The sequence below is a fragment of the Notamacropus eugenii genome, chromosome 3, assembly GCF_028372415.1.
Source record: "Notamacropus eugenii isolate mMacEug1 chromosome 3, mMacEug1.pri_v2, whole genome shotgun sequence".
In the NCBI taxonomy this organism is placed as follows: Eukaryota; Metazoa; Chordata; class Mammalia; order Diprotodontia; family Macropodidae; genus Notamacropus; species Notamacropus eugenii.
In genome coordinates, this window is record NC_092874.1 from 70,817,230 (window position 1) to 70,831,529 (window position 14,300).

At 44.5% G+C, this 14,300-nt stretch overlaps 1 protein-coding gene across 12 annotated transcripts in view; it reads left to right on the forward strand.

Moving 5' to 3' along the window:
- Window positions 1–655: 655 nt before the first annotated feature.
- The window catches only part of SVIL (supervillin), a 266,599-nt gene continuing 252,954 nt past the window's right edge, over window positions 656–14,300 (forward strand). For 3 of the 12 annotated variants that reach the window (XM_072651890.1, XM_072651879.1, XM_072651891.1), the window contains exon 1: window positions 656–1,158. The gene's annotated coding sequence lies outside the window, so the exon portion shown is untranslated. Of the gene's footprint in view, window positions 1,159–2,034; window positions 2,465–14,300 lie in introns of those variants that run through there. The other 9 variants (XM_072651874.1, XM_072651875.1, XM_072651872.1 and 6 more) reach the window with 8 other exon arrangements.

Here is a 14,300-nt window from a genome sequence, read left to right on the forward strand (position 1 = left end):
AAGCTTCTCCAGGGCAGTTCATTTTTCCCTCCCTCCCTGTGTGTGTGTGAAAGACATACACACACACACACACACAGATTGCACACCTAGTCACTATAGATGTTCAGTAAATGCTTTCTGGTGGTGGGGATGGATGGACAAAGGTGAGTGAGGACAGCCCCAGATGGCGCACCTTCTTACACACCTGGCTTCAGATACACCTTTGTATTTTTCTCTAGGGAGATACAAAGAATGAAGAGAGACTAGCGGAGACTGGAGGCCAGTGGCCACCAACCATCCCTCAAACAAGGAGCACAGCACGTGATTAAGTCCTTCTAGGATTTGACTCTAGCGCCGAGACGCATCCGCAGCTTTTATCTCCAACCCCGGACAACCGGGGGCGGAGCCGAGCTGCGCTAAGCGGGAGGCGTGGGCCCTTTAAGGCAAGCTGGGTTCCAGGCCCCCGGAAGCTCCGGGCGAAGCCGAGTGTGGTCAGGGGGGGTGTGCCCGCGCGCTGAGCAGCAGCCCCAGAGTCAGGAGCGTGTGCGCGCGGGGCCTAAGGGAGCCCGACCAAGTAGGGGCGGAGCGGCGAGGAGGAGGAGGGCCGGGCGCGCGCCCAGGGGGTGGGCTCGAGCCAGCCGGGTTTCCTTGGCACGCGGGCCTGACCACTCACAGAGCCCGGCGCCTGTGGACTGACAGGCAGAGCGCGAGAGAGGAGGGGGCTGGAGGGAGAGGGGGACACAGCACGGAGGGGAGGTCGCGGCTGAGGTCTCTATATAATTAATACCCTGCCCTCCCTGCTCCGGGCTGCAGGCTTGCAGAAGCTGGGGGAAGGAAGCTCCGGGGGTCGCGGGCTAAAGCCTTGAAAGTTGTGCCTGGCTGTTGCTGGTGGTGCGGCCGGAGATTACGGGGCCGAGACCCTCGGTCCCTGTCCCTCTCCCTTTCCAAGGGAATCCAGCTGCACCCAGGGAGCTGCTGTTGCTGCCCCGAGTGCGGAGAAGTTGGGAACCCGGAGCGTTAAGGCTTGGCGCCCGTCCTCCTTGGGAGCCCGAGCCTGGCTTGCACCCTGTTAAGTTTTTACTCCGCCGCTAACTTTGTCTCTGGAGGAGACAATCCAGGCAGGTGTGTGAGCGCCGCTAGCCAGCCGGGCTGTCTGGGGAGACACAACTGAGTACCAAGGTAAGATCGACAGGCGTGGGTGTGTGCGTGTGCGTGGGTGTGTGTGTGTGTGTGTGTGTGTGTGTGTGTGTGTGTGTGTGTGTGTGTGTGTGTGTGTGTGTATGCATGTGCGCGAGCTCAGTTTCTCCCAGGAGGAATCATCTCATCTGTGAGGTTACTCCTCAGGCAGCTGGTATTGGGAGATTTGCACAGAGACTAATTGGATAACTTTTATTCATCTCCAAACCTGCTCCGCCCTCCCTCCACTCCACCAGAAACGCTTGTTTTAATCCAGTACCTCAGTGGGGTCTGCCAGCTTGTGCTATGGATGTTTGCACAGGTGAGAGAGAGCCTGGTGAAGGCTGAAGAGAGCGTTGCTTCCAACTCTTTATGTCTTTGCTCGATCCCTTTCCATCAGCCCCCGTCCCTGGGGCCGGAGCCTGCCTCGTTGGCCCCTAAACTTAGGGGACACCGGAGCTCTGGGGTTGAAGTTGGACTCTGACTACTCTCCTTAGGACCCAGGGGGAGTTGATCAGTCGGGCTTCCCCGAAAGCCCTTCCCCCCTTCCTTTTTTCCCCTCTCAATCTCTCTAGCTGCTGGGAATACTGGACAGCCCTCAGTTTTCAAGGACAGGAAAAAATCTGCCGGAGTTTTAAAATAGGACTTGCATCCGTCTGATTCCCGGCAGTTTCCTTAGGACGCCGCCTGGGGCTAGGGTGTGGGTTCTTTCGCCCTCCCCGAGAGGTGGAACCTCATCTTCTGGCTCTGCTCCCTTCGTGTCAGCACCCCGGTGGGGGGTGGGGGGAAGGGGCGGTTGCCGGACCGTGTCGGGGTCTGCTTGGGGCGGTGACTGTAGGATGACTGTCCTTTCTTTCCAATTGGGAAGGGCTGGGTGGAGCCTGCCTGCTTTAACCTAGAGGCGGGCATTTGCTAGGTGCTGTGTAGTGAGACGGGAGAAGAGAGAGGTAACGTGGGTCACTGCACATTAACCTCTGCTCCCGTATCTGTTACTGCCCACTGGCCCCCTTTCCACTCACTCCTATCCCTTTCTCCTCCCCAGTTCCCCCACCCCCACCCCCGCACTTTCGGGTGACTCAGCAGAGGGCGCCAGTTCTTGCTGGTTGCTGCGTGGAGGGCAGTGGGGAAGGGAGGAGAGCAGAGCGGGGCCAAGTGTTGAATTTCTCTGCTAGCCGACAGGTAAGGCATGAAACTTACAGACGCCCTGGAGAAATGGGATCTTGAAAAGGACTCCTGGAGTCGACTGATGGCTCTGGGAGGGAGCAGTTTTCTGGGACAAGGGATTGGAAATGAGAGGAAATTTAGGAAGGTGAGGGGTACTTTTCAGTGTTGTTGCTTGTACTGTCTGATTGAGTCACGCCCGAGGTGAATTGGTTTTACAATGCCTAAAAGATGCACAAATATACATACGCATTTTTTTTTTCTACTAGGTGGTGGACTAGGTGGGTGCGGAGGTCACCTATATTCTTAGGAAAATTTGATGGCTCAAGATCTTGCAGAGTTAGAGCCAGAGGGAGAAAGGAATTGGGGAATTGTAGAGGTGGAGGTTTGCCTGTTCATTTTTGTGAGCTGGAGAGAAGTGCTTGACGTTGTTATCTTCCGGGAGGTAACTTCGGTAGCTGGGAGTCTTACATGAATAACAATTGCACGCCCTAGCACACACCCACATCTTTACCCTCACCCTCACCCTCCACCCTCCTCTCCCCTTCCCCCTGCAAAAATTGCAGGGAGTTCTGAGCTTTTGATGCACAGGATGGTGGCTCAAGATTTTCCTTCTTGAGTTTTGGGAAGCTTTGCAGCTGAGAGATTATCCAAGGCTGGGGAGCTGGGAAAGGGGTCTCACGATTGGAGGCAGGCTTGTCTGCTTGATTACTTGGGGAAACCATCCATTTCCTTCTTTGACATTAAGAGCGACTGACTTGAATTTGGAGGTTTTTTCTGTGCCAGCCAAATTCTGGGGAGTTTTAATTTGACAGCTCTGTAGTACTGAGGCGGGAAAGCCCGGAGTGCAGGACTGGGAGTCCCGCCCTGCCCTCTCGCCTTGACCAGTTCCGCATGTACCCACCACAATTTTACGTAACTATAAGCTATCTTAAAGAAAGTTAAAAAAAAACAAAACACTTCCCTTGCTTTCTCAATCCTCCCCCTTCCTTTTGCTGCACTCTCGACATGCCTTAGGCTTCCAGTACTTTTTTCAAATAAACACTTAGAGTTACTGGTCTGGCTGTATGTCGAGGACAGGTTAACAAAGGCAGCAGACAGACAAAAGTCGGAAATTGTATTAGGATGAGGCTGCTGAGACCGTGACAGCAGCCTGAAGGCTGAGACTGGGTCGAAATCTGGGTCATGTGCCCTGCTTAAAAGCCTCAGGGGTGGCAATAATAGTACCTGTGATGTCAGACAGTTCATGCATCTGAAAGTCCTCCGGAGAGGGATGAAGGTTCAGAACTGGAATTGGGTGACTTGTTTTCTTCCTTGGGGTTGTAATAACCCAACTGGAAGTTCTGGGACAACACCTCTATGACTTTGTGCATGAAGTACCTGATTTAGCTGAAGGGCAGATCCCAGGAATGGGATCTGATAAGCAACTTTTCCATTCTTTCAGGGCCTGAGATCTATGAGAGAAAAGAATGTTTTCCTTTCTACTACTTCCCACCTCTTGAAATTGGGATGACAGAGAGTATTTTCATGTGTGTATTTGGAGGGAGGAGTACTGATGCTTACTGCAGAGTTTGGGGAGATGCAGATTTGGCAAATGCCTTGTTGACATTGTCTAATGGAATCACGTGTTGCTGTCCTAAGACTCCAGTTATCTGTGTACAAGTAACCTGATACGGCCACATGTGGAGACTGACTTACTGTCCATATGCTACAAGTTTTGGTGGACTTTCTTTCCCAGTACTCCCCTGACCATTGTTAAGATTTGTGACTTAATTAAGCTGGCATTTATTAAGCATTCTAGAAAGGGACTGAATAAGAACTCATCCCTGGCACTCCTTGGAACCAATTTCTTGTTGGAATTAGAAACAGTATTGTTTACTTCATCTAGTGGCTGATAATCTCTAAAATTAGATTCTTTAGAATCCATACCTTCTTTTAAAATGTTCATTTTATTAGTGTAAGGAAGTCTATTGAATTCTTCAATTACCTGACACAACTTAAAATAGCTACCTCAATCTGGTAAGAATGAATGAATCCATCATTGTAAATAGGTGAAAAGTTCTTTCTTTTTTTCTGAAAAATTCTTAATCATTTTGAAAGGAAAGAAAGTTATTGGATGAATGAAGTGAAGCAACCCTGGAAATGTATTGGCATTGGTTGAGTAGACAATCACGCCCTTTGGGGCTTGTATAAAATAGCAAGACATTCCAAGAATCTGGGCATTCAAATGGAGGGCAAACCTAAACAAGAAGCCAGCCCCCGCTATATAAGAACTCAATCTGCCAGTGGCTGGGATTGGGAAAGTGAGCCCCAGGGCACTGCACTAGTGTATCAAAAATATTGCTGTGTTCAATGTAGTTATATTTTACATCACTTTAACTTATGGGATGAGTCAACTTCCCTCCCTTCTATGTGAAGTCTGCCTTAGGAATATGTCTCAACTTTACCGTTAAATCCCCCCCTCCATTGCCTTTGGGGTTTCATTCATATGTTAATATAAGTATACTTTAAGATTGTGTTGTATAATATTGTACCTTTTTTGCCCTATAATAAGCCTGCCTTTTTGAAGAAAAAAAATTTTTTTTTCAAACTCTGAAGTGATACTTATTATAATTGGTGACTCAAAATGTCCTTAGTGCTGAGCCAGTTAAAATGTGGAGTTGGAGGGGGTTCCTGGCTACTATTAATTTAAGTGCTAAACTTTCCTTTCCCTTCCTTCTGCCCTACTTTAATTTATTTTCCTTTTCTCTCTGGGCTCCTGAGAGATAACAGCAAAGACAGTTAAGAGTTTGTATTTATTTGCCTTCACTTTGAGTTTACATGTACATGAATGTACACAATAAATACACACACACACATCACTCACTTTGATAAGTGTATCTAGTTACTTCTAATTTGCAAGTTGCTGAAACATTACCGAAATAATTAGAATAGCTAACAAGAAGCCCAGAAATCATGAGCATGCGCTCTCATTCTGTCCTTTTATTTCAGTTCAGTAATTTTTTTATTGGTCTATTAAGGGTAAACATTACCAAAAAACAAAAACAAAAACCCAAAATAACCAAGCCTCCCCCATTGCTATCTCCCCTTCCCTCTTGGTAGAATGTTGGCTAATGGGGTCATTTTCCTACTGCATAATATTTTGTATTGTAGATTGATTGTTTCTAGGTGCACTAAGTGATGGAATGAGGTATGAACGCAAGAATGGGATCAGTTAAACCAACTCCAGTCAGACGACACCCACAGTGCACCAGGGGTATTGCAAGTTTGAAAGAAAAGAGTTTTATTCTTTTACTGAGTTGAGCTCATCAGTGAAAGTTCTTCAGTTTCACAAATGTGGGGAAAAATTGGGGGAGGGAAAAACCTGAGGGCAAGTGCAATTTCCTTTCATAACTTCTGGTGTATTAGAGGAAGGAAGACTACTTCTCTAATTCTAAGAATATATCATCAAATTTCAGAGCTGGAAGGGAGCTGTTTTACCTAATGTGTGGTGGACCTTGGATTCAAGAATTCTTTCTCTTAGAAAGAAAATTAGAAAAATTGATGCTGTAGGTTTAGGGAGTAGGAGCTGGCTGTGCCACCCTCACCCCCAAAACGCTCCCTCCTCCTTTCAGACTCCTCACCTCCCTGGCTTCCTCTAAGTCCCAATTTCTATAGGAAACTTTTCCTAACCTCTTCAGTCCTATGTTTTCCTTCTGTTAACTATTTCCTATTTATTTTGAATGTAGCTTGCTTTATATATATATATGCCCTAAACATTGTCTGCTTACCCAACCCTGACCTGATTACTGCTGTAGGCAGGGAATCCCGCTATGTGATCAAAACACAAAAAAATATACAAAATGTACGAAAACATCTGCAAAGACGATTCCACTCACCATTGGCACATGGAACGTGTGTACGCTAATAGACAACACAAAATCTAGTAGACCTGAAAGAATAACTGTGCTTGTTGCAAGAGAACTCAACAGGTATCACATCCAAATAGCAGTCCTGAATGAAACAAGGTTGGCAAATGAAGGCCAGCTTACTGAAGTTGGAGCTCAATACACCTTTTTCTGGAGTCTGAAGTTAGAGCTGCATCCGCCTTTTTCTGGAGTGGGTGCAGTGAAGTGGAGCGCCATGAAACTGGCATGGGTTTTACAATCAAAACTAATCTAAGCCACAAGCTAGTATGCCTGCCAGAAGAAGTGAATGACAGGCTCATGACAATGAGATTGCCACTCGCAGGAAAATGCAATGCCACCATCATCAGTGCCCATGCTCCCACCATGACAAACCCTGATGAAGTCAAAGACAAATTTTATGAAGACCTAGTGACCCTTATCATCAATGTACCAAAAGAGGACAAGCTTATCATTCTGGGTGACTTTAATGCTAGAGTAGACTCAGACTACCAGACTTGGCAGGGAGTCCTAGGGAGGAATGGAGTTGGAAACAGCAACAGCAATGGCCATTTACTGCTGAAAACTTGTGTATTGCATGACTGTCTCATCACCAACATTGTCTCCCATTTACCTAAATGCAATAAAGCTTCATGGATGCACCCTTGCAGTAAACATTGGCATCTAATAGGTTTTGTGATTGTAAGGAGACAGACAAGATGTGAGAGTGACAAAGGCAATGTGTGGTGTAGAGTGCTGCACTTATCCTTTCCAAGCTAAATATTCGCATTCATCAAAAGCGCCGCCCCCTCCCCACCTCTAGGCAAAATGACTACCAGAAGAATTAATGTCAACAAATTAGAACTCTTTGAGTGTGAACAGTTTGTTGCTAACTTGGAAAGAAAGCTGAGCCAACACACAGTTGGCAACAGTGGAGCTGGAAAAGGAGTGGGCAGCTTTCAGAGATTTGGTGTACAGCACTGTATTTGTTCATCTGGGTCACAACACTTGCAAACACCAAGACTGGCTTGATAAAAATGATGGGGAAATTCAGAAGCTGCTAAATGAAAAACGAGAACTCTACAAGATTTACCAGCAGGATAGTTCCTCCACCTCTAAGAAGGCAGCATTTAATTCCATCAAAAGCAAAGTACAAGCAAAGCTTAGAGAGCTGCAGGATTCTTGGCTCAGTAAGAAGGCAGATGAAATTCAATTTTATGCTAATAGTTACAAACCAAAGTGATTTTATGATTCCCTGAAAGCTATTTATGGACCAAAAACCTATGGTGCATCACAACTACTCAGCGCTGATGGAGCCACATTGATTAGTGATAAGGACATGATCCTGGAAAGATGGGCTGAACACTTCCATAGTGTTCTCAACAGACCATCATCAGTCAATGCTAAGGCCATTGACCGTTTACCTCAGGTTGAAGTCAGTCTCTCCCTATCTGAACTTCCAACTGAAGAAGAGGTTTTGAGGGCCATTGGGCTCCTTTCATGTGGCAAAGCACCTGGTGCTGATTCTATTCCAGCTGAGATTTACAAGGTAGGGGAACCATTGCTCATACAAAAGATGACTGAAATTTTCCAGATTATATGGCAAGAGGAGGTTATCCCCCAGGAGTTCAAGGATACCTCCATTATCTATCTCTATAAAGGTAAAGGGAGAGATTATCCTGAGACAATCACAGGGGGATCTCTCTTAGTCATTGCTGGCAAAATTCTTGCTAGAGTCCTTCTTAATAGATTAATCCATCACCTGGAAGATGGTCATATACCTGAGAGCCAGTGTGGCTTCAGAAAGGGCCAAGGAACAGTCAGTATGGTGTTTGCTGCCTGACAATTCCAGGAGAAATGCCAGGAGCAAAAGAGAGATCTGTACACAACAGTTGTAGATCTGACCAAGGCCTTTGACACTGTTAGTCATGAGGGCTTATGGAAAATTATGTCAAAATTTAGTTGCCCAGAAAAGTTCATCAATATTGTACATCAGTTTCATGATGGCATGTTTGCTTGGGTTTTGGATAATGGACAGTGCTCTCGTGCCTTCCCAGTCATCAGTGGAGTAGAACAGGACTGTGTACTTGCTCTCATGCTTTTTAGCATGATGTTTTCAGCCATGTTGACAAATGCTTTCAATAAGGATGAACATGGCATGAAGGTCAACTACCATACTGATGTTAAGTTCTTCAATTTGAAAAGGCTGCAAGCCAAGACCAAAGTGGAGGAAGTGATGGTGCATGATTTTCTGTTTGCAGATGATTGTGCACTCAATGCAGCCTCTGAAGCTGAGATGCAACAAAGTAGGGATAAGTTCTCTGCTCCCTGTGCTAATTTTGGCCTAATAATTAACACCAAGAAAATACAGGTGCTCCATTAACCACCACCACACCATCCATATGTGGAACCACTGGTTACAACAAATGAAGAAGTTTTGAATGCTGTGGATAAGTTCACTTACCTTGGTAGTGTACTTTGCAGGGATACACATTGACAATGAGGTTGATGCACGCATTGCCAGAGCTAGCTCAGTGTTTGGGAGGCTCTGGAGTAAAGTTTGGGAGAGAAGAGGTATTAGACTGACTACCAAACTGAAGGTCTACAGAGTCATTGTGCTGACCTCATTGTTATATGCTTGTGAAACATGGACAGTCTACCAGTGCCATGCCAGAAAACTGAATTGCTTCCATTTGAACTGTCTTAGAAAGATTCTGAGGATCACCTGGCAGTATAAGGTACCAGACACTGAAGTCCTTACTGGAGTTGAATTGCCAAGTATTCAAACTATGCTTCAGAGAACACAACTCCGATGGGCTGGCCACATTGTTCAAATGCCAAATGTACATTTGCCAAAAAAGACTATTTTATGGAGAAACTCGCATGGGCCAGGCGATCACATAATGACCAGAAGAAGCGATACAAGGACACTCTCAAGATCTCTCTCAAGAACTTTGGATTTGACTGTGCAACATAGGAGACACTGGCACAGAACTACTCAGCATGGCATGCCCACATCAGAAAGGGTGCTGTGCTCTATGAGCAAAGCAGAATTGAGATAGCACAAAGTAAATGCAGGATGTGCAAATTTGGGATGTCCACCCCAAATATTCACACCAACTATCTGTGCCCAACCTGTGGTAGAGCATTCCGAGCTCGCATTGGTCTGATCGCCACAGTCGGACACACTGATGGTGATGTCATATTGGTCCTCTTCGAAGATGAAGGACCACAACCACCAACCATATATTTGTATGTTGTCTTCTCCTTTAGATTGTGAACTCCTTGAGGCCAGGGACTGTCTTTTGCCTCTTTTTGTATCCCTAATGCTTAGCATACTTCCTGTTATATAGTAGGTGCTTGATAAAGGTTCATTGATTGTTTGATGTATGAAGTACTGGGGATACACATTTTAAAATGAGAGTCTCTGCTGTTCTCAAGGAACTCACATTCTAACAGGGAGCTACCACACATGTGAGAGGGTTCAGAGCAGGTGGAAAAGCTTTATTTGTGGTGCTCTTTAAGACTAAGCAGCTGAGCAGAAAGACTTGGGTTCTAGTCCAACCCCTGACACATGCTGATCTTGTTATATTCCTCACCAAGGAGCCTCACCTCTTAGTGTCCTCAGGTTCATTCTTTGACATTATAGGTTGTTGAAAAGTTGTCGGTCTGCTTTGGTGGAGCAAGTTTGCAAGTTGGGAGCTCCTATGTCAATGAAATCAGACCAGAAAAGAGGGAACAATTTTATGCATATGAATAGGATTTCAGGAGCCTCATAATCTCATTATATAACTCCTAACTTTTTGGCCATAGGAGAGAGAGAACTTTCTTTGTGGTACATAGCCCACAAGACCAGAGGTCATGGTAGGTTTTCGTTTTGTCTCCTTTGCCTATCTTATAGTTCAGGCAGGTGGTGCAGTGGATAGAACTCTGGGCTTGAAGTCAGGAAGACCTGAGTTCAAATCCAGCCTCAGACCAGCTGTGTGAACCTGAGCTAGTCCCTTACCTGTTTGCCTCAGTTTTCTCATCTGTACAATGAACTGGAGAAGGAAATGGAAGACTACTCCAATATCTTTGCCAAGAAAACTTCAAATGAGGTGGCAAAGAGTTTGACATAACTGAACAACAAGCTTCACTTATAACTCAAGTCAATTTCCTCATCCATAAAATGGTCAGAATAATGCTTGCCTTGTCTGAGTTAGATTTAGGCCATCTAGTTAGTACAAAGCACTCATTTTACATATTTGGGAGCTTTGGGAAGTTAAATGTCTTATCCAAGGTCACACAGGTAGTAAAGGTTAAAGGTGTGATTTGAAATCAGATCCTCTGAGTCCAAAACCAATGCTCTTTGAGGATCAGTAAGATCTAACATCTTCATACGTGGTACTAATAATTGATTCACCATGGTTTTGTTTGTAAGCAATGTGTAACTTGGAGTCTAACTAGAAACTTAGCTGTTTGATCCTGAATTGTTACTTGTAAAGGGTTAGGAGCAAAGCCACAAGTGTTTTACTGAATGAGACCGGCACCATTTGTATCTACTTGTTGTGCTCTGTGACTACGAAGAAAAGGGCAGTTGGCATACATGTGCCAGACCTGCCCTCGCCTGTCTGCCTCCATTGTTCAGAGGATCAACGCATAGCCTTATTTGGGGTTGCCTTGCAACTTGTTCAGAAGCATCCTTCATTCCCCAGCTGTTCCACAGCCTCTCCATGCAGGAGCCTGCCAGCTGCTCCACAGCAACTGCAGTGACCCTGGCTGCTTCTGTGCAATTAGCCAAGCAAGGTGAAATTGGGAACGGCTGTCCAATTTTCAGTCATTGTGAGCAGTCCTGTTTGTCTGGGTGATTCCAGCTATAGCCTGTGACTACCACGCTGGGCTGCTTAAAAAGGAAATGTTCAAAGAAATACCACTGAGGTAGTCAGTATATTAAAATATTGTGAAACTACTGTCTGAATATTGAAAACTCTGGCATATGGAAAAACTCTCAGTCCTATAGTGCTCTCCTTATAAAACCCTTAGTGTGTGTATTGTTATCTCGCTTTCGCAGAGAAGGAAACTGAGGTTCAGATGCAGGAACTGACTTGCCTGTGGTTACAGAATTAGCAGATGACAAAGCTGAAGTTCAAACTCAGATCTTCTGACTTTAAATCTAGGGAGCTTTTTCATTATACCACACTGGTGTCCTTTGTATTATATTTAGTACCAAATAAGTACTATCTTATTTCAAAAGTAAATGTGCTTTTTAGTTTCTAGACAAATCAGCAGGCTTTACTGGATGGATTTTGTAGCCTAAGCTGCTCTAATCTGTTACACAGAATGCTTCAAAGTGATTCTTTCTGATACCCTTCTACCTCCTCCTGTGATTATTTATTAGTATTATTAATGGCAAATTATTTGGATAGCAGTGCCCTATTTCCCCCTGATGAACCTCACCCTTCTCAGCCTTTCATGTTTCTGGTGAAGACACCAGCATCCTTCCGGTCACCCTGCCTGAGATCTTCACAGTCATAGCCCCTCTTCAGTCTCCCTCACTACATGCATCCAATCAGTGGCCAAGCTTTGTTGATTGCAGTCTCTCACAGAGCAACCACCTTCATCACTTGTCATCTGAACTGTTACAATAGCCTCCTAATTGGTTTCTCTACCTCTAGTGTCTCCTCTACAGAGCTGCCAAAGTGATAATCCTAAAGCAGAGGTCTGGCCATGTCCTTCTTCAGCTCAGTTGACCCCTTCTTATTCCTAAAATAAAATATAAACTCATCTGTTTGGCATATAATAAAACCCTTTACAACCTGGCTATAACCTACCTTTCCAGGTTTGGGATGTATTAACTCCTCTTCTCTCTCGATTCCAGTCAAACTGGCTTTCTTGCTCTTTCTCACCCATGACACTCCATGTTCTGTCTTTGTACAAGTTGTCAGATTGCTTCTTCAAAACCTGACTAGTTTCCTTCAAAGCACAGATCAAATGCTACCTTCTGTAAGAGGTCTCTCCATTTGTTTCCCCAATCCACCTCTGTCCCCAGCTGCTCATACCATTTCCCTCCTTCCCTTGTGTTTAGAACTTATGTGCTGTCTTGCCCAATAAAACAACTTAATGTTGTCTTGCCCAGTAAAACATAAGCTTCCTGAGAGCAGGGGCATTTGTGTCTTTATAGTTCCAACACCAGACACATAGTAGCACTTAATCTTTCATTGTTTCTGTATCTGTAAAATGTTGAGAGGGTTTGAACTACTAGATAGTCTCTCAGGCCCCTTTTCCCTCTAAAACTGTGATCTTGGACGTTGATCTACATGCCACAATTCATAGACTGATGGTCCGTTTTCAAAATGTTTACTTATGTTCTCTTCCCCTCCCTCCCCCGTATCACCTTGTTCTTTTGTATCTAAAAGAATCATTTTTACATTACTACAGACCGATTAATAGCTTGTTCCCAAGGCTGTAATGATGATGGCAATAGTGATGATAGATGGCATTTAGATGGTATTTTTTTAAGGATTTCCTTTTCATTCATTTTCAATTAATCCTCACAAACAGTCTAATGAAGTAGGTAAAATATCCATCCTATTCAGAGTTGTTATTGTGGTCCTTTACTATTACACTTAAATTTTTTTGAGAATTGTTTTGACTGTTTTATAGGTGACTTGTCTTGCCTCCCAGGTGCAGAGATGGAAGTTTCTTCTTTGTTTTCCCCGATCCTCACATGTGTAGGACTTAACGTAGTGCTAGGCACATGGTAGGTAATTTGTAGAATAAATATGTGTAGGTTTCTGGGCATGTAATGATGTCTCTTCAGACTTCCAAGTTCTTTCAGGAGGTAATCAAAACGGTTTTTTTATAGACTAGCACTTGCAATTATTTCACAGCTTGGTGTACTACAAAGACTCTCTGTTCATGTCTGATAGTCAGGTGGAAAGCTAACACATTTTGTCACTTTCCCAGTGGGGTTATTGGGAAGTGAGCCAGGCATTCCCTCCCTGGTGGGGAGCATGTTGGCCCTTCAATGCCACTGAACCTAAGAGATTAGCACTGTTCCCTATAATTCAGCTCTGTGTGAGCAGCAGTTGGTAGACTCTTCTTTACCCTAAGACTTTTTCTAGTGTAGTTGTTTTCCCGTTTCATTCTCTCAAGTCCTATGCTCCCCAGCCAACATCCCTCCATCCCCCTTCCAAAAGAGAGGATTTGGCTTTGTCAGGCTAGGTTCCTTTTGTTGTTTTCATACTAAGCTGGTTTGGACCCATCTGGCTATTGGGAGTCTTCAGTTTAGAATGTTTGGCTCACATACCCTTCTCTGGACCAGCTAACTCCTTTACTTAGGGCACATCCTTTTCTTTCCTCTTCTCTTCTTTTCTTTTCTGTTATCTTCTGTCACTTTCCCCTAATTTTTCTTTCTTCTGTGTAGTTAAGATGCCCATTTCAACTCCTTACCTCCAGCTGATCCTTTGTGCCAACTGTTTTCCAGGACTTCCAATGCATTTCTTTTTTCCTCTATCCTAAACTGTTCTGTTCTTTTTCCTTCTCTTTCCTTCTTACCTCCCTTATTCTGCCACTACTTCTCAAGAAGTGCCCTCCTTTTTTCTTCTTTAGCTATGTTCATATTCTGCTACCTTTGTCCTGAACCAATTTTGTTTGACTTTCCTTTCTCTGTTGTGATCATTGTATTGGGAACACGTTAGGCAGAGGACCAAGACCTCTGATTTAATAAGTATAGGGAAATCCTAGGTGAAATCATTCAGTCCATAAATATTTATTAAGCCCCTATGTGCCAGGCACTGTGGCTAAACACTGGACCAAGTGAAGAAATTCCTTCTTTGCAATCTAGTCTTCAAGAGTTGTCTAGAGCCCTCAGACCTTAGGGAACTTATCCATTGGCTTCAAGCCATCCTGGCTCTTATAATCATTGTGTCAAATGCCAATATTCCCTGCCTGGCTTTTATAATTATTATACTTCAAAAATCCCATATCAAGGTTGACTTCCTAGGAGACCATTTTTTAAAAAAATGATGCCATGGTGTTGAAAATTGGAAATGCCTGACTTCAAACTAGCCAATTCGGACATTTAGAAATTCTGAACTTTGGGGAGAAGTAATTTAAACT